The 18,145-nt window shown below is 49.0% G+C and overlaps 1 protein-coding gene and 1 long non-coding RNA gene across 3 annotated transcripts in view; one reads left to right on the forward strand and one right to left on the reverse strand.

The window, feature by feature from the left end:
- GALNT17 (polypeptide N-acetylgalactosaminyltransferase 17) overlaps positions 1 to 18,145 on the reverse strand; it is a 212,294-nt gene that overhangs the window by 23,527 nt on the left and 170,622 nt on the right. The window lies entirely within an intron of this gene.
- Positions 11,417 to 13,618, forward strand: LOC128817182 (uncharacterized). The gene is made up of 3 exons (XR_008440122.1): positions 11,417 to 11,567; positions 12,689 to 12,839; positions 13,390 to 13,618. It is a non-coding gene; the product is annotated as an uncharacterized LOC128817182 (long non-coding RNA).

Below are 18,145 nucleotides of genomic sequence, written 5' to 3' on the forward strand. Positions count from 1 at the left end.
AAAGTGCCATCAGCAAACTCCCTGATAAGTGACTGTCACAGAGCTCCCAAAAAGGATGCTAGAATTCCAGTAAATCCCTCGAAAAGCCCTGAGCAGAGGCTCTCCTGGGTTAATGACCTCCTAACTGCTGCTCCTCCCATCCTCGTGGCACCAGCAGCTCCTTCAAGTGTGGCCAGCTCCTGAAACATCTCCCAGCAGGACAGAGCAGCCTCTGAGATGGGGCTCTGATGGGAAATTTGGGAGCAGCATTCAGCTGATCTGTCCATGGAACACTCCAAGACCTTGGTGGCCATCTGGACTCTGTCTTTCCTCTCCAGATGTTCCTGGTGAGCGGCCAGGGCCTGTGCTCACTGTGACATGTTGGTTTAACAAAACCCACAGCATTTCCTTGCTGGAGACAATCTTTGGGTGAATGGCCACTGATTCCTGAGCCCCTGAACTTCTCACAGCAGCTGGAAGTGCAACCTTTCCACCAGCACAGCCAAGGAACAGCCCAGAGACAGATTTGGAATGGCTGGAAGCAAAAATGTATCTGATTCAAAATAATTTTTCCCTCCGGTTCTGCACAGAACTGATTAAAACCAGAGCTGACCCCCATTTTTATTAATAATGGTATTAGCACTCAGCCTGATCTGCTTCTAAGCCTTGTTTGGATGTTAATTCCTGCCCTCCCTGAGCCCAGCAGCACAAGCTCCCAGGGTCTTTCCCAGGGTTTCAGCCTCCCCTGTCTACACAGAGCAGCAGCAGCTTTGTGCTGACCCCAGAAAGGACCTGGCTGCTGTTGGGAAGGATGAAAGTTTGACAAGAAAGCCTCACAGATGTGTGCTTGGCAGAAAGCTCTCTGAATGTAGAACCTGAGAATGGAATGGAGATGGAAGCAAGTTTTGATACAGAAGAACAAGAGATGTGTAAATTGACAATTGCTGAGCCAGTCTTGCTGGACAGCTAAGAAAGCAAAGGTTTAGTGGAGTTGGAAGAAGGTTTTATGGCTAGAGCAAAGGATATGCTGGCCACAAACAAAAAGATGCTTTTCCCAAGCAGAAATAGGTCTTAGGAAAAGCAGAAAGATACCACAGGCAAACCAACATGCCCATGTGGCAAGTAGAAAAAAGGTCTAAGGATTTTCCACTGCAAGAAAACTGAAAAACAACTTTAAGCTTAAAGTGTAGGGTACTAACTCAGGTGATTGGATAGTAGTGACCATAATATGGTAATGACAGCAGTTATGATAGGCTGTAGGAAATAGTAAAGATATTGATTGGTGGTTATGTATTAAAATGTTCAGCAAAGAAAAGTATATAATGCATTGTAGCCAAAACTAAAGGGTCTTCAGGCCTGTCTGCAGCTGGAGCTGCCGGCTGGAGCTGCAGGCTCTGTCACCCATGACCCTGGACTGCTGTAACATCTTGGGTACAAAAAACTGCATTTTGAAGAGCCACCTGGAGTCCCACATCTCTCCTCTCAGGCTCTTACTGGCTGTGGTGGATGCAGGTGTTACATCCCCCCTTTAATGGACCTTGTGTTGGTGGATGAAAATGCAAGGGGATGTTGGTCAGTTCATCCCCTTCTTGGCCTATGGTGAAGTTATGTGTTTGTATTATTTATTGCAGTTAAAGAATCACAGACCTCAAACAACACCCCAGGTTTTCTGGCAGAGCAGCCTCAGGGGCTCTCCCTGAGCAAACCCCACCCCAGCCAGGGCAGGCAGAACACTTCTGAAATTGCAGTTTGGGGTGACCCAGTCCTGGGGACAAGAGCACCTTCAGTCCCAGCTCCACGAGGAGATCTGAGGTGACAGCAGAGCCACCCCCTGCACTGCCACAGCCACCTCTGCCACCTCCAGCTGCCCAGTCCCACCCATGTGTCCCCACATACAGCAGGGAAGGGCTGACTGAGCTGATCCTGGCACAGCTGATCCTGGCTTTGGGCTGGAAGGTGACTCCAGAGCTCCCTTCCAGCCTGAGTTATCCTACAATTCTGTAAAGAGCCTGACACGGGTGTGTGGAGGTCCCAGCCAGGACACAGCTGGGTCAGGGAGGGAAGGTGTGAAATCCTGTCTTGGTTCTCCCCCTGAGCAGCCTGACAAGTTCTCTCTGTGCTGTTTAACTTGGTCTCCTCCTTTTCCAGCCCCTGACTGGGGCACAGGCAGGAGGACAGAGCTGTCACAGGGTGACAGGGGGGTCGTGCACTGGCAGTCCCACCCAGCTGGGGCCTGCTTAAGGTACTGGGATAGCAGGAATTTTTCTTTTACGGACATTTTAAACTTCAATGTCTATTGCAGTGTTTTCCAGATGTTCTAATATCCATCCACGTCCTGTGAATTATTGCAGGTGAGACAATCCCTTCAGAAACTTCTCCAGGTTAGATTACTGTGCACCATTTAAGAACTCTTTTTAATTTCCCTCTTGCCAAACACTGTGAAGTAACTCGTGGACAGTCAGTGCCCCCAGGTACTGGAGTGAATATCTGCTCTGGGATGTTTTCCATGTTCCTTAGGGCACAGAGGAGATGGGATCACCCACTGTGTGATGCTGGGATGGATCAGGAGACAAATTCCTTTTGGTCACGTAGCAAACAGCACACAAGGACCTGAACTGTGCCTGAGGTCTCCAAGAATAAAGGTTGGTGACAAGCTGGAGGCTTTTAAAGCTCAACCTCTACTTTTACTGATCAAAGACTTTTCCAATAAAGTTCTACCAGAAGAGCAGAACTGGGAGAGCTGAGCAGCACAGGCACACTGCCAAGAGTGGAGGGATAACCCTTACGGAATCCTGACAGGCAATAAAAGCCCTGTTTTCCTGAGCAGTCAAATCCTGAGGGTGAATTAAACTGTGCTGGATATTGGTGCAAACAGTCATTTCTGCACGAGCTGCATCCCGAGGCTTTGGATCAAAGCAAGGCAAACCAGCTCTGCAGGGGTCATGGCCTCGGCTCATTGATTTATTTACAAAGTTTAGGACCTGGTATTACTTATTTTGTGTGAAATATACAGAACAGAGATTGTGGGAAAACCAGACAGGAAAACTTGCCTGCATTTATTGGACAGGATTCTGTTTACTCCTTGGATACTGCTGGGCTTTCCCTCTTTCTGTTCTGTATGAAAATCTCCCTAAATATCAAATAAATTTTAAGAATTTCAGTTCAAAGGCCACAACTTCATAGCCATTATTTAAGGTCACCCAACATCCATTTGTTTCTATTTCCATAACATAACCCTTTTAAAAAAAAGTCACTCATTAATGTATCTCTCAACAACTAGCAATAAAAAAATATAAATAGATTAATAAATAAATATAAATAATAAATAAGCATCCCTCTGCAGAATAACAATGCCCTGACTCCCTGGAAAGGCCCTGCCAGCCCAGTTAGCAGCACTAAATCTCAGCCAGCACTGGGCAATTTCAAAGATTACATTTTAATAACAGCATCCCAGTCCTTATCTTTTCCCTGCCTCCTCTTGTGCTTGATCTCCCAATTAGGGATAAGAGCAGTGGAAGTGATCCAGCCCCGTCATGCAGTCAGATTTTACCCAAATTGCTATTACAAGGCCATAGAAGAGCTCTTATGGAATTATTTTTCCATAGGGAGCCTGTTGATAAAAGCAGTGACTGTTTCCATTTATTTCTCTGGGTACATTCACTGAGATTTCATTCTAACAGAAGAAATCTGTTGCCATTCCCTGGAAAAGGGCCTCAACCCCTCCCACCAAGAAGAGGAAAGTGATTATTCTCTAATCAGACATTTCCAGGAAGATCATTCTTACAGCTTATTGCACATCCTGCCGTGGACTCAGTGTCCTGGTCCTCCAGCCTTCCTCTTCCTACAGCTCCAGGACTGGGGAGGGCTGAGCAGCAGGCAGGGAAAGAACTCAGGCTGCTGAGGAGAACTGCTATCCCTTCCTTCAATTAGAGCCAGAGAGCAGAGAGTCCAGGGAAAAGCATGGATTTCTTATCATGGATTCCTCATCCAGGCAGCCTGGACAGGGCTTGGAGCAGCCTGGGATAGTGGAAGGTGTCCCTGCCCATGGCAGGGGGTGGAACCAGGTGGTTTTCAGGTCCCTCTCAACCCAAACCAGTCTGGGATTCTGGGATTCTCCCACATCAGCAGCTCTCTGTGGCACTGGAGTCCCTGTGCTGATAGACAGGGACCTTCAGCTGTCACATTCCACCCTGGGCTGCAGACATCTCACTGGCCAGGAGCTGGGCTGGGGGAGGATCACAGCGATGAGCTGCCTACAGCCAGGACTTATGAACTGCCCATAAAAGAAAGCTCTGAACAATGAGCCACACTGTTTGTCACAAGGACCTTGGAGAGTTGTGTCGTTTGTGTGTCTCTGATGAACAACCAGCACCATAACAGGTCTGTGCCCCAGCAGCTCCTGTTGAGCAGCTGAGGGCTGGGCAGTGAGCTGCCTGGCAAGAGGAGGGAGCTCATGGGGTGTGGGTGGGGCTGTACAGCATCCTGGCACAGCACTCCTGGTACAGCACCCTGGCACAGCACCCTGCACAGCATCCCTGGCACAGCACCCTGGTACAGCACCCCTGGTACAGCATCCTGCACAGCATCCCTGGTACAGCACCCTGGCACAGCACCCTGGTACCCCATTGTGATAAATGAGTAATGCAATGGTTGACTCTCACAATTAAAAGGCAAATATCATGTATGTATGTCAGGAGAAGTTTTACAGATTTATAGTTGTGTTTTACCCCCCTTGTGCTGTTATCAGGGGTGCCCTGGGTTTGGGACATTTGGGAGGGTCGGCTCGTTACCATGGCAACAGCTGAGCTCCAGTCAGGATGTCAGGCAGTGATCTCCAGCACTGGGCAGGGAAGGAGGAGTGGATGGACAGAACTTTGGGGGGGACCAAAGGGTTAAAAGGTGACACCTCCATTGTGTGGGTGAGCACATGGTGGGGAAAATCCTCTGCTCCTGGTGCTGTGATATTTTCTCTATTCAGTCTTCTGTTGTAGTTTTGATAGGAATTCAATAAAGCTTTTAAATTTTTGGAAGTGAGTATCACTTCTCACACCATCCGTGGGACCCCAGCCCTGGCAGCCCAACCCTGACACAGCCCCTGCAGCTCCTGGGCTGTCTGGGCAGGCTCTGCCCCACACTGAAGCCGTTCACACCCAGAGTCCCCAGCCCATCTGCAGGACCTTGGTGACACCAACACCCAGAGGCAACAAGTGCTGGGTTCTGGACCTGGACTCAAACCCAGCAGGGCCCTGCAGCTCCTCCAGGGCTCCTGGCATCTCCAGCAAGAGGACGTGGGACAGCCTTCGCAGGGACAACAGCCTGGACTGATTGTCCCACCCCGTGGAGACAGAGTGGCTCTGCCAGCAGATGTGATGTCCTCAGAAAGCAGTGAGTCTAAAGCTCTTTGTGATGCCACCCACCCACCTGGCCAAGTTCCTGGTGCAAAACTGTTTAGAGGTTTCTCCATGTGAAGCCCAAGGAGGGGACATTCCTGTCTGGACTAATATTTTGGAAGTCACCTGGTAGCCCTTGGGGATGGGCAAGGCTGGGTGGAGCTCTCGGATGGGCTTTTGTGAGGCAGCAATGAAGATCAAGGCCCAGAAGAGCCTCCTGCACCAGGAGAAAGGCTGTGGGGAAAGGCACTGGAAAAAGGACCAGGGCAGGAGGCTGAAGGACATCCCCACCAACAGGACATCCCCACCAACAGGGCCAGACTGTGCCCTGTTAGTTTGGTCTGAGAGGCTGGAAAAGGTGGGAGCTCCTGATGTTCCTGTCACCAGTTTAATTCATTCTGCCGCGTTTGTCATCTTGTACATGGAAATCCCTTCCAATATAAATGGTGTGAGAGATGCTACTCACTTCAAAAATTTAAAAGATATCAAAAATACAACAGAAGACTGAATAGAGAAAATATCACAACACCAGGAGCAGAGGATTTTCCCACCATGTGCTCATCCACACAATGGAGGTGTCACCTTTTAACCCTTTGGCCCCTCCCAAAGTTCTGTCCCTGGACTCCTCCTTCTCTGCCCAGTGCTGGAGATCACTGCCTGACATCCTGACTGGAGCTCAGCTGTCCCAAACCCAGGGCACCCCCTGATAACAACACAAGGGGGGTAAAACAGAACTATAAATCTGTAAAACTTCTCCTAACATACATACAGGATATTTGCCTTTTAATTGAGTGAGTCACCCATCGCGTTACCCATCTGTCACAATGGCTTGGAATCCCCCAATGAATAATGAAATGAAAAATCAAGCATCAGGTCTTTCCAAACAGGAGGATGGTGGTTACCCTTCCAAATTCTGCCTCATCTCAGGGAGAATTTCATCTTGCTCTGAGCCCCTCTCAAGCTTTGCTCCTGTCTCTCCCAAGCACTCCCAGTCACTCACACATCTTGAGCCGACTTTCATTAAATTGAGATTAAAAGGACTTTCTCCACAGACAAAATCATAAAATGGAAAATGTCTCATTTCAGCTTTTTCCTCCAAATCCGAGCCTTGCCATTCAAGGGCACCCAGCACTAATAACTTCCCTGCTGAAGCAGCTTCTTCTATTTGATTCTTTCAAACAACAACAGAGGCTCCAAAACCCAGAGCAGCAGTACAGGACACATCCTCAGGCACAGATTTTACAGCCAGACCCCAGGGAAAGGGCTGGGGCTGGGTCAGGCTGGAGCTCAGGGAAAGGCTCTTCCCCCAGAGGGTGCTGGGCACTGCCCAGGCTGCCCAGGGAATGGGCACGGCCCCGAGGCTGCCAGAGCTCCAGGAGCTCCCAGGCTGGGATTGTTGGGGTGTCTGTGCAGGGTCAATCATCCCTGTGGGTCCATTCCCACTCAGGAGATTCCATGATCCATGACTTTATCTGTGACTTTATCCCACTGCACCCTGAAAACAAAGGACATGAACATCCCTGCTCTGGTCTCACACTTTTCCCTGACACAGATTTCCTGGGAATTGAGTCTGCCCATGTCTGAAAAACAGAGATGAGTCAAAAGCATCTAAAATCTTTACCTTTAAAAATCTGGAATGTGATTCCAGTGAGATTCTGCCAGAAAGGAAATGAAGCATTTCAGTAGAATGGATGGAGCCTCATTTAGAGCTCATCAGAATGGAGGGTGTCTGCATTTCTGGGTTTGCATGAAGTTCAAAACCCTCAATAATTGATAATAGAAGTGAAATGGAGCAAAATTTCAGATTTAGAGCAACCAAACATCCTCATCAACTCTACATTGCTGAACTTCAGTTTTGGAAACTTTTCAGGTTTTTTTCTGAAATGCATCTGCAAACCCAAATAGAAATGATGAGTTTTGGGAAGCAGAATGTAGGAAGTGGACAAGGCAGAAGGAACAATGAGCAGTGCCCCGTCCTCACACCAATATTATGACTCATTCCTTGCTCATTTGTTTAGATTTCAACACTAATTGTTATTAGTCCCTAATTCATCAGCATCCCTGGGCTTGGCATGAGTGTAAAATAACAAATATAGAAATTTCCCGTGAACACACAAAACCAAATGAGATGGAAACAAAGCAGAAAATCAGAAGATCCCACTTGGATTGCTCCCAGATTTATCCCCAAATTTTTTTTTCTGGAGAAAGTGCTCATTGCTGCAGCCTTGGGGATGATTGTGCTGCATCCCTTTGCTCCTGCAAAGTCACACAGGAAAAGAACTTCTCCAACACTGCTCACATTTTGCAAGTCATGCCTGCACGTTAAGGCTATTTTATTTATTTCATTTTCCCTGTGAGTCACCAGGCAGCCTTAAAGTCACTGCAGGACTTAAAGCAATGAAAAGGCTTCAACCAAATTCCCTTTAAAATGAGACCTGGGCCACGTTCTGGCTCCACTTCAAATTACACTTGGAAAGTGTGAGCCAAGTCCCTAAAGGAAAATGGAAACATTTCCATGCGCTCCAAAGGCCCTGGGCATGATCCCAGCCCCTGAACCCAGCAGTGCCAATGCCATCAGCAGTGCCCACCAGGGCTGGCACTCCTGGCACAAAATGCTGGCAAAACTTTTTGTTTAATTAAAAAGCTGCAAAAGGAGCTGCTGGAAACCCCTCTCAGCTCTTCACTGGTTTAACTGGAAGCTGCTCATTGACCTCCCCTGGAAAGGAGCTCTGCCAAGCACAGTTATCCACATCCTGCTGCAGCAGGGATAAATCCTGCCTGCAACTCACATCTTCCTCACTGCCCAGCTCAGACAGGGACAGGCTGGGGTTCTCCTGCTCCTCCCTGCACTTTCGGGCTGTTCCAAGCCTTCTGTCAGAGGCTACAGGCTCCTTCCACCACACAGTGGTTTCCCTGCATTTTTAATGAAGGACTTCTTGCTGAAAGCACCAGGACAGAGCAGCTGAATTTCTGTCTCCAGCCCAGCTCAGAGCCCACGGAAAATTCACAGAATCCCAGAATCACTGGGTTGGAAGAGACCTTCAAGATCATAGAGTCCAACCCAGCCCCAACACCTCAGCTAAACCCTGGCACCCAGTGCCACATCCAGGCTTTGTTAAACACACCCAGGGATGGTGACTCCACCACCTCCCCAGGCAGAACATTCCAGAACATTATCACTCTTTCTGTGAAAATCTTTCCCTAATATCCAACCTCTATTTCCCTTGGTGCAGCTTGAGACTGTGTCCTCTGGTTCTGTCAGTGCTGCTTGGAGAAAGAGCCCAACCCCAGCTGAGCACAGCCACCTTTCAGGAGCTGTAGAGTGATAAGGTCACCCCTGAGTCTCCTTTTCTCCAGGCTGAGCACCCCCAGCTCCCTCAGTGGTTCCTCACAGGGTTTGTGTTCCCAGCCCCTCTCCAGCCTCGTTGCCTCCTCTGGATGTGCTGAAAAGAAAGGATCAGGTGCGGTGTCCCCAGAGCTGCCCCAGCCCAGGGAACAGAGCACAGGTACAACACCCACAGCTCCTGTATCAGTGTTCAGTGATAATGGGGCTTTGTGTGTGCTCAGCAGGCATTTAATAACTCACCTTGTTCTCATCTGCTCTGTGCTGTCTGTCATGGTTTGGGTGCTTTTAAACGTCTTCACAGCTATTTACAATTACTCATCCTTCTGCAGCATGAAATGAGAATCTGAGCTCCAACTGCTGGGACAGAGCTTGTCACTGATGGGTTTCATCTCCTCTAATTACTGCTGAGACAGATGTCTCCAGCACAGAGCCGTGACTCAGCTTCCCAGGGACCCACATTCCACGTGCTCCAGAAAAAGCTGGCAGGAAAAACTTCTCCTTGTGCTATGAGCTGCCAGAGGGCAGGACTGGATGGGATATTGGGAAGGAATTGTTCCCTGTGAGGGTGGGCAGGCCCTGGCACAGGGTGCCCAGAGCAGCTGTGGCTGCCCCTGGATCCCTGGCAGTGCCCAAGGCCAGGCTGGACAGGGCTGGGAGCAGCCTGGGACAGTGGGAGGTGTCCCTGCCATGGCAGGGGTGGGATGGGGTGATCTTAAAGGTTCCTTCAAACCCAAAGGACTCCAGGATTCCATGAGGGTGTTTGGGGGTGATCTGCCTAAACCCCAGCCTTGTCCTGGCCTTTATGTTGGTTAGGAGTCCAAGCCCAGCCTGGAGAGAGAACAGGGCTGGCATAGAGGTCCCAGCAGCAATCCCATGGAAAAGGCTCAGCCCAGACCACCCACCAGGCACCAGGAACTCCATTTCCATGAAAACACCATCTGGAAATTCCTTTTCATCCTCATCAGCCCCCAGTAAGGCACCAGAGCAGAAGAGAGGCACAGGCACTGCTCTGCTGGAGCTCATCCAGTCGGCCCACTGCTGGGATTTACTGGGAGCACTGGGAAGACACACAGCTTTACCTGTGGAGGCTGCTTACCAAACCAATGAACCCTCCATGGTGGCAATCAGCTGATTTAACTTCTCCCCAGCTCCACAACAGAGCCAGGATTCTACTCCACCTGCCTTAACACCAGACTTTGCTGGGTCCCACACGTGCTGCACAAAGCACAGCAATCCTTGGTGCTGCCAATGGCATCGTGTGATGGTGGCAGAGGGACTTGGGCCCAGTCCCAGACCTGTAAAATCCCTTAAAATGAACTAATAGCAGCTGTTAAACAAATGTGGGATTCATAGGCAGGCATTAATTTATGCATTGTCAGGGGTCACAGCCCACATCATCTGCAATCCACAATTAAGGGGTGTTCAACTCCCTCCAAAAGGCAGCAACAATTACTCAGGACAATGAAACTAGTTGCTGTTTTTCTCAGAAGTGCTTTGCTTTGCCCAAACCCCATTGTTGTATTTCATTTTCACACTGGTAGTGTTTCCCTTTCCTGCATTTTCTAAATGAAAACCAAACCTCAGAGTTTTCACACCCTAAAAAAAGGAAAAGAAAGCTGAAAACTGTTCTTATTTTCCCTTCCTGCTTTGGAGAGAAACTTTAACAGCCAGAGGGCAGGGATGGATGGGAGATTGGGAATTAGGAATTGTTCCCTGTGAGGGTGGGCAGGCCCTGGCACAGGGTGCCCAGAGCAGCTGTGGCTGCCCCTGCATCCCTGGCAGTGCCCAAGGCCAGGCTGGACAGGGCTTGGAGCAGCCTGGGACAGTGGGAGGTGTCCCTGCCATGGCAGGGGTGGCACTGGATAGAATTTAAGGTCCTTCCAACCCAAACCTGTCCCTCCACTTGTGTCCCTCCCACCCCCACAGACAGCCCAGCTGTGGGGGCAGACACAGAGAGATTTCCAGAGAGCTGAGCTGGGTATTACAGAGCTCACCCACACATGGGATTGTTTAGGAAGAGCTTAGGTTGGGCACCCCCGCACTCCTGGGTTGCTGGAGATGCTCCTGGCAGTGCCTGGTGGAAGAAGCATTTTTTAGGCCTAAGGCAATGCCTATCAAAATCAATACAAAATTCCTTCAAACCTCACCAGACGCTGAATAAGGACTAAAATATTCAGTCACCAGCAAGAAACTCAAGCTGTAGTTAAGTCTTTATTAACCAGAATAAACAGACTAACCTAAAAAAAAAAATAAGAACAATGAAAAGCTTTTGTCTTTGCTGGCTGGCCACATGGACAGAGGATGAGAGGCCTGTGCTGTGCAGGACCATCCCGGGAGGCAGGTGGGAGAAGGAGAGCCAAACTCCTCCAAAAGCAGGGATTTCTTGGAACAGCTTTTAAGCCAGGCTCATCTGGTTTGCCTTGGCTGTGCACAGGAAAGGCCCCTGGTCCCTGATGTCTCCCTGCTGTGGAGGGACAGGGATGCAGCACCCAGCTCCCTCCTGCACTAATGAGGTTCATTAAGACTGAACAGCTAATTTTGACACAACTCTGTTCCAACAGATGCCACGGCAGAGACTCTGCCTGCCCTAAACCCTGAGCTGTGAATGCAGGCCCAGGGCTGTCCTACCTTGTTGGTGCCTGCAGGAACAACCCCAAACTGCACAGACACAGCCACGCTGTCACAGTCACACTGTCACAGCCACTGCTGGCCAAACAATTACAGGTTTCTGAGCTCATCCACACCATAAATCAAATCAAGTCTCTAAAACAGCAGGAAACCTTCAGGGAAACATGGGAAGAAAGCATCTTTGAAAGCTCAAATGGTGACTCACTCGAGGAGTGCAAGGACTGGTGAGAACTGGGATGCTGAGAGGATTTAAAAACCAGAATAATGAGCCCTAAATCTCAGAGGCTGAGCAGTGAATCCATGATTCACATGACTGGGGGGTTCCCTCAGGCAGCACCTGCTGACACCCCTGAGAAGGGCAGGCCCTGGGCACTCCTGAGACTCTCCATGGGAAGAGCCACCAAAGTGAAGGAGGGATGAAAATCCAAAGCTGGGCAGATCAAATCTGGCAGTCTCTGATCAGCCTCATGTGATTTCACTCTGACTCTTAAATCTGTTGGCTTCAACCCACAGTAAAAAGACACATTCCACGGAAAGGCTTATTCTTACAGGGCTCTGCTCTGCCATCTGCAAATCATTATTCCTCCTTCATAAAAATAACTAAGTGCAAAGAGCTACAAGAGGAGGAAGAAATTCCTTAGCTCCGTCCAACAAGAATTTTTACCAGCAGCCAAAAAGGAGGAGAAAAGACCTGGGTGCAGCGTGTCCACTTCCAAAGCTGAGGGAAAAGGGGAGCAGAAAAGGAGCAGAAAATGTCTGCAGGAGTACAACACATCCCAAACCTCCCCAGAGCACCAAGTGAACTGACAGAGGAGAGGATCAGATATTGGGGAGAAATCCTTCCCTGTGAGGGTGGGCAGGCTCTGGCACAGGATGCCCATAGCAGCTGTGGCTGCCCCTGCATCCCTGGCAGTGCCCAAGGCCAGGCTGGACAGGGCTGGGAGCAGCCTGGGACAGTGAGAGGTGTCCCTGCCCAAACAAGGTGGTTTTTAAGGTCCCTTCCACCCCAAACCATTCTGGGATTCTGGGATGCTGCTGACACAGCTCCATTCACACCAGAGGGGAAGAGCCAGCAAGGAGCCAGCTCGAGGGGTGTGTGCCCCCACCCCGTGCCCAGGCTGGCTCATTAACTCAGGTTCATTTGTGTCTTTGGCTTCATCCTGTCCTGGGAATGAGGGGGAGAAGCCTGGCCCAAAGAAAGCAGCTGTTCAGCTGCTATCTCATGATCTTTTAGATGAATATTTTTTCCTTTCCAGTGTGAGTCATGAGACTGGAACGAGTGAGATTGTAAAATAAAAGTTATCAGCTCTCCATCACTCAAACATAAAACCCCTTTTCTCTCCAGTGACAATTAACAAGGAGCAACAGAGATAAACTGGAGCTGGCTGCTTCCATCCCCTTCAAATAACTTCAACCCCCCCAGACCTGCTGCCCCTTATCTGCAGCACAGTCCCTGCAGATGAGGCTGTCTCCACAAGAAGGATAAGGATGTACAGGTAAAAAGCAGATAAAGAGATGGGGGAAATGCTCAGCAGGCTAAAAAAATGCCCAAAATCTACAGAGCTCTTGGTGAGAAGCAGCACAGGAGGAGAGATGAGAGGAAAGGGAGGAAAGGGAGGAACTCCTGGAGCTGGGGTTACGAAGGTGTCACGCACAGCCTGAGCTCCTGGGGCATCTTCCTGAGACTCCTGTGGGAATATGGAATCAGCAGCTGCAGCAGAGGGGGTTTGGAGGTTAAATCTCAGCTCCATGGAAAAGCTCCTTTGGCCATGTCCAGCCCTGCCCAGATGAAGGTGGCACTGGGGACCAGCCCAGCTGCCCTGCCCCACCAGCAGCAGCCCCATGCTTTCCCTGCTCTTCCTCCACCTCAGACTGGCACACAGCAGGTTTTGTTGTTGCCCTCCAGGTCTTCCACCAGATTCAAGTCCAGGTGGGCTTTGGTTCCCCAATCCCACCCTCACACACTTGGGTTGTGCCTGGATTCTCCCTGAGGGATCTGACTCTGCTTTCACCTTTGGATTTTTTTTTTTTTTTTTTATATGTGAGGAGCTCCTTCTTCACCCACACAGACTCCTACCACCTCTCCTTGACATGGTGCATGTCCCAGTGAGCCATGGGCAGATGATCCTGGAAAATCGACCCATCCACCTGGACCTCACTTCAGCTTGTGTTCTTTATTTCAAAGAAGGTCAATATAAAGTAACTCAGAGCATGTCCCACTCCTTTTGGATCTCCTTCCTGAGCTGAGAAGTCCCAGCAAGCTCTACCAAAGCTGCACTTAGACATCATACTGCTAAACTACCACAGATGAGACATCACAGAGAGATGATTTGGGCTTTGTTTTTCTTGAGCAAAAAAGTGCTGGAAGCAATTTTACCTCTCTTTTATCCAAACCTGAAACATATTATTGAGCTCTAGATTCCATTAAGGCATCAAAGCTGTGTTCCACACTGTGGTTCTTTAAAAAAAAAAAAAAAAAAAATCCAAACTCCAAAGTCTGCTTCAGCTTGAACTGTCAAAATATTTTCCTGATGCAGCGCAGGTACACACTGAGGACTGCCAGTCATCCTCAATGCCTTCCCTGGGAAGGACAATTTTGCCTTCCTGCTTGCTACGTTTTTAATTCCTTTTGTGGGCACACTTCATCCAAAGTTTCTGTGAAAGGTAAGCAAACAAGCTGTGATTTGCACAGGACGCCCACGCCACGGACGCATGTGAGAGACGACACAGCAGACACAGCACTGCTGCTCCCACAGACAGGCAGGAGAGCAGCCAACACTCCATCAGGGCTCTGGGTTCTCAGCAGGGCTCAGGACAGCTTTAAAATCTCTGCTGGTACCCCTTGGAGCCAAAAGAAGTCTGGTTTAATTAGACTGATTAGTCACCAAGAGCCTCTCCTGTTTGCAGCAGCTGCCGCGCCTCCCTGTCCCAGTGTCAGCCTCTGCTCTGATCCCACCGTTCTGCTTCCAGCTCTCCCCTCTCCTGGCTGCTCCCACACGGGGCTCTCTTTCCCTGCCACTGCACCCCAAACACCCCCAGACAAAGAGACCAAAGCAATCAGAAGGTGTTTGATAAACCAGCCCAACTCTTGTGAACTGCTGGCAATTCCACACCCTCCAAGAGCTCCTTCTTCCTTTCAGATGAGGAGTCCAAGTCAGGCTGAGACCACTTCTGACCAATTCCACCCCTTTGGCAGTTTTTATATGAAAAAAAACAGGGAATTGTGACATCTTGGCCTCCTCAAGATCCACCTGAAGCCAGACAACCCGAGCCCAACTTAGTGACAAAATGTCAGGATTATTAAAGGTGTTCAGGAGAGGAGAGAAGCTGTTCCCACCAGGAACAGCCACGCTCACCAGGCTGGCAGCAGGTTCATGGAATCAGAGAATCGTTGAGCGGTTTGGGATGGAAGGGACCTTAATCCAGCCCCTGGCATGGGCAGGGACAGCTTCCAGTAGGGATGGAAAGGTGGATGAAGGACCTCAGGAACCAGGTGCAGGTCCAGGCCAGAAGGCAGCGTGTCACCCTGAAGAGAGGCATCATCTCCTCTCCCTCCCCAGGGTGCTTCAGTTCCAAGGGATATTTTCTCAGGAAGGTGGTGCCAGGCACCCCCTGCCCACCCGCTGGCTCCAGGCACATCCCTGGATCTGCTCCAGCACCCAGGGCACAGTGGGATCACAACAGGGTCACAACAGGGTCACGATGGGATCATGATGGGGTCATGATAGGATCATGATGGGATCACAATGGGATCACAACAGGGTCACAATGGGGTCACAACAGGGTCACGTGGGGTCACAATGGGGTCATGATGGGATCACAACGGGGTCACAATGGGGTCACAATGGGATAATGATGGGGATCACAATAGGATCACAACAGGGTCACAATGGCATCACAATAGGATCACAACAGGATTACAATGGGGCCACAATGGGATCATGATGGGATCACAATGGGGTCACAATGGGATCACAACAAGATCATGATGGGTTCATGATGGTATCACAATGGGATCATGATGGGTTCACAACAGGACCACAATGGGATCACAACAGGATTACAACGGGATCACAGTGGGATCACAACAGGATTACAAGGGGATTACAGTGGGATCACAACAGGGTCATAACAGTATCACAACGGGATCACGATGGGATCACAATGGTTGGCTGCCCCAACCCAAACACTGCATTGTGCTCTCCAAACAAAAGCCCTGTAGCCAATTCCCTGATGACTCTTTCACAAACTGAGCTGCTTAATTAGCCCGGGCTGAGTTACTGCAGAATTAACGGGCAGCCCATGGAGCAGCACCGTGCTGTGCCTCGCTCAGCACAGGCTCCCCACACCAGCACCCTGCAAAGTCACACCACTCAGGATCTCCAGGGCTTGATCTTCAGGGGTTTGATTTTTTACCTTGTTTCTTGCCCTGCCAAGGCTTCTCAGCTACTGGAACAGCAGCTCAAGCCTATTGAAAAACTTTTCTTGTTCAAAAACGTAGGACTTTGTGATATGGTTCAGTGGCTCAGGTTGGATTTAAACATTGGTGGTCTTTTCCAGCCTTAATGATTCTGAGATTTCCTTTAATATCAGCTTGATAACAGCATGAATATTTACCAGTAAATGGCAAACAGGCGAGAACAGCCCCAGAAGCTGCTCCCACCACTGTACAGCCAGGGCTGTGATGGCTTTTGGTGCGGCACTGGCTACTGAGTCCTTCAAAAAACCCTCATTTTCAACAAAGATCAGAGCTCAGACCAGAGAAAATACACCCAAGGTCCTCATGAATTATAAGCTGTTCCTTTATCTCTTAAACTCACCAAATCAGGATATTCTGAGATTCCGTGACCATCTGTTCAGGGTAAAATGTGACTTTTATTCTTGGAATTAGTGGCAATTCACTGGGAGCTGGATTTGCAGAGCATTGTGGCCAAATATATTCTCTGCTGCATAAAAAGGCACGAAAAAGACTCCTTATTCCCAATTTAAAGATGGGGAATCAAAGTATAAAATAGTTGTTCAGAATTCCAGAAGGAACCTGGAACAGCCAGGCCACAACTCCAGTGCTGGTCTCTGCAAAGGACTGACTTTCCCAGTGCCCAGGAAATGGGTGAAATATTACATTTGCTGCAGAGAATAAGTAAGGATGGGAGGAATTCAGGAGGAAAAAAACCTTGCTCTTTGCTTATTTATAGCTCCAGTCTGTGCTGCTGAAGACTCACTCTGTGCTTGCTCACACCCAGGAGACAGCGCAGAACCATGGCCAGATGGACAAATTCCCTACAAAAAGCTCAGAAGGGATGTGGAAATGGATCTTTTTTCCCAATCAGGAAGCTCAAACTGACAACATTCACTTTGCAGAAAACTAATTTTGCAGCTTTGAGCCCTGCTTTGCAGCAAAGATGGTGAAATTCATGAAATCCCTGGAATGAATGCAAGCCTGGACCTGGCTGGGATGTTAAACCTGAATCTCATCAGGCAGGAGAAAAGGCTGGGGTTCAATTCATCCTCTGAATTTATCACAGCTGTGAACACGAGGGAGCCAAGGAAACAATGCATTATGCTGCTTCAGCATTTCTGGCTTCAGGCTCCCAAATTTCAGCATTTTCAGCTGGTATAAGGCTTGGTCAATGGAATCTTCACCCTCAAAGAAACTCATGGCATTTAAATCAGTCGTTAATGCTGCCACGATTTCTCTCTCCCAAAAACAAAGCAGCCCTGACTTTTACAAGGAAGTTAATCTATGCAATAACACCTGAAATAATATTTATCCCCAGTCTACAAGCACTGGTGTATGATGCTGCTGGTGCAGGGCTGCTCAACCCCTCCTGCGTGATACCATCAGGCATCCCAACATGCATCCCAACGGTCCCTGCACACAGGAATTCAATTAAGGCACTGAAAGGCAGCTTCTCGTAGCACTGTGCCCAGACAGGCACAGCAATTCCTGCCCACAATTAACCAGGCTGAGAAAACAAAGTGAAATCTGAGAGCAGCCCTCATTCTCTATTGACTAAAATTCATACTCTGCTTTCAGATAAAGGCCACTGTCAATCTCCCCGTGTCGGAGCCACTGGGAGGGAACCAAGGGTAGGAAATGCTGGAGCTGCTTTTCAAACCAGGGGAAGCTTCAAAGTGACAGGAGAGAGGAACAGAAAGGCTGTGGGAAGCAGAGTGATGGGTGGCTACAGAGGCCCTGAGGAAAAATGGGATTATCTCAATAACCTTGAGGACAAACCCATTCATTGTGATGGGGGAGGCCTGGAATTTGTTCCCTTGCTTTTCACCCCCCTCTTCAGCCATTTAAATCCTCTTTACTGTCCTGCTTGTCATGTTGTCTTCTTCTCCAGTCATTCTGACTTCACCACAGACTTGGGAAACACATTTCTGATTTCAGTGAGAGGACTGTGATCCCCCTCTGCCATTGCTGGGACAAACCCTGTCCCGTGCTCTCCTATTTGAGCTGCCTGAACTTAAAACTCATCAACTATGATATTAAAAGAAAAGGTAAAGCAGAGACAGGGCTTACTTATTGAGCTTGCTGCTTCACTTATGAGACATCACCAGAGCCAAGGCTGCTCATCAGAATGTCCTTTTATTGCAGTGACTTTTTTATAATGTGAAATGTTGGTTATAATCACATTTATAATGTGAAATTTTTATTATAATCACATTTATAATGTGAGATGTTGAGTTAAACATTTCACCCAGATCACAAAACTGATTTTATTTGGTACTTCCAAGCAGTATCAAAATCTGGTGAGACCCTCCTACCTTTTCCCAGTCTTGCTGATACTGAGTG

Source organism: Vidua macroura, chromosome 20 (assembly GCF_024509145.1).
Source record: "Vidua macroura isolate BioBank_ID:100142 chromosome 20, ASM2450914v1, whole genome shotgun sequence".
Taxonomy (NCBI): domain Eukaryota; kingdom Metazoa; phylum Chordata; class Aves; order Passeriformes; family Viduidae; genus Vidua; species Vidua macroura.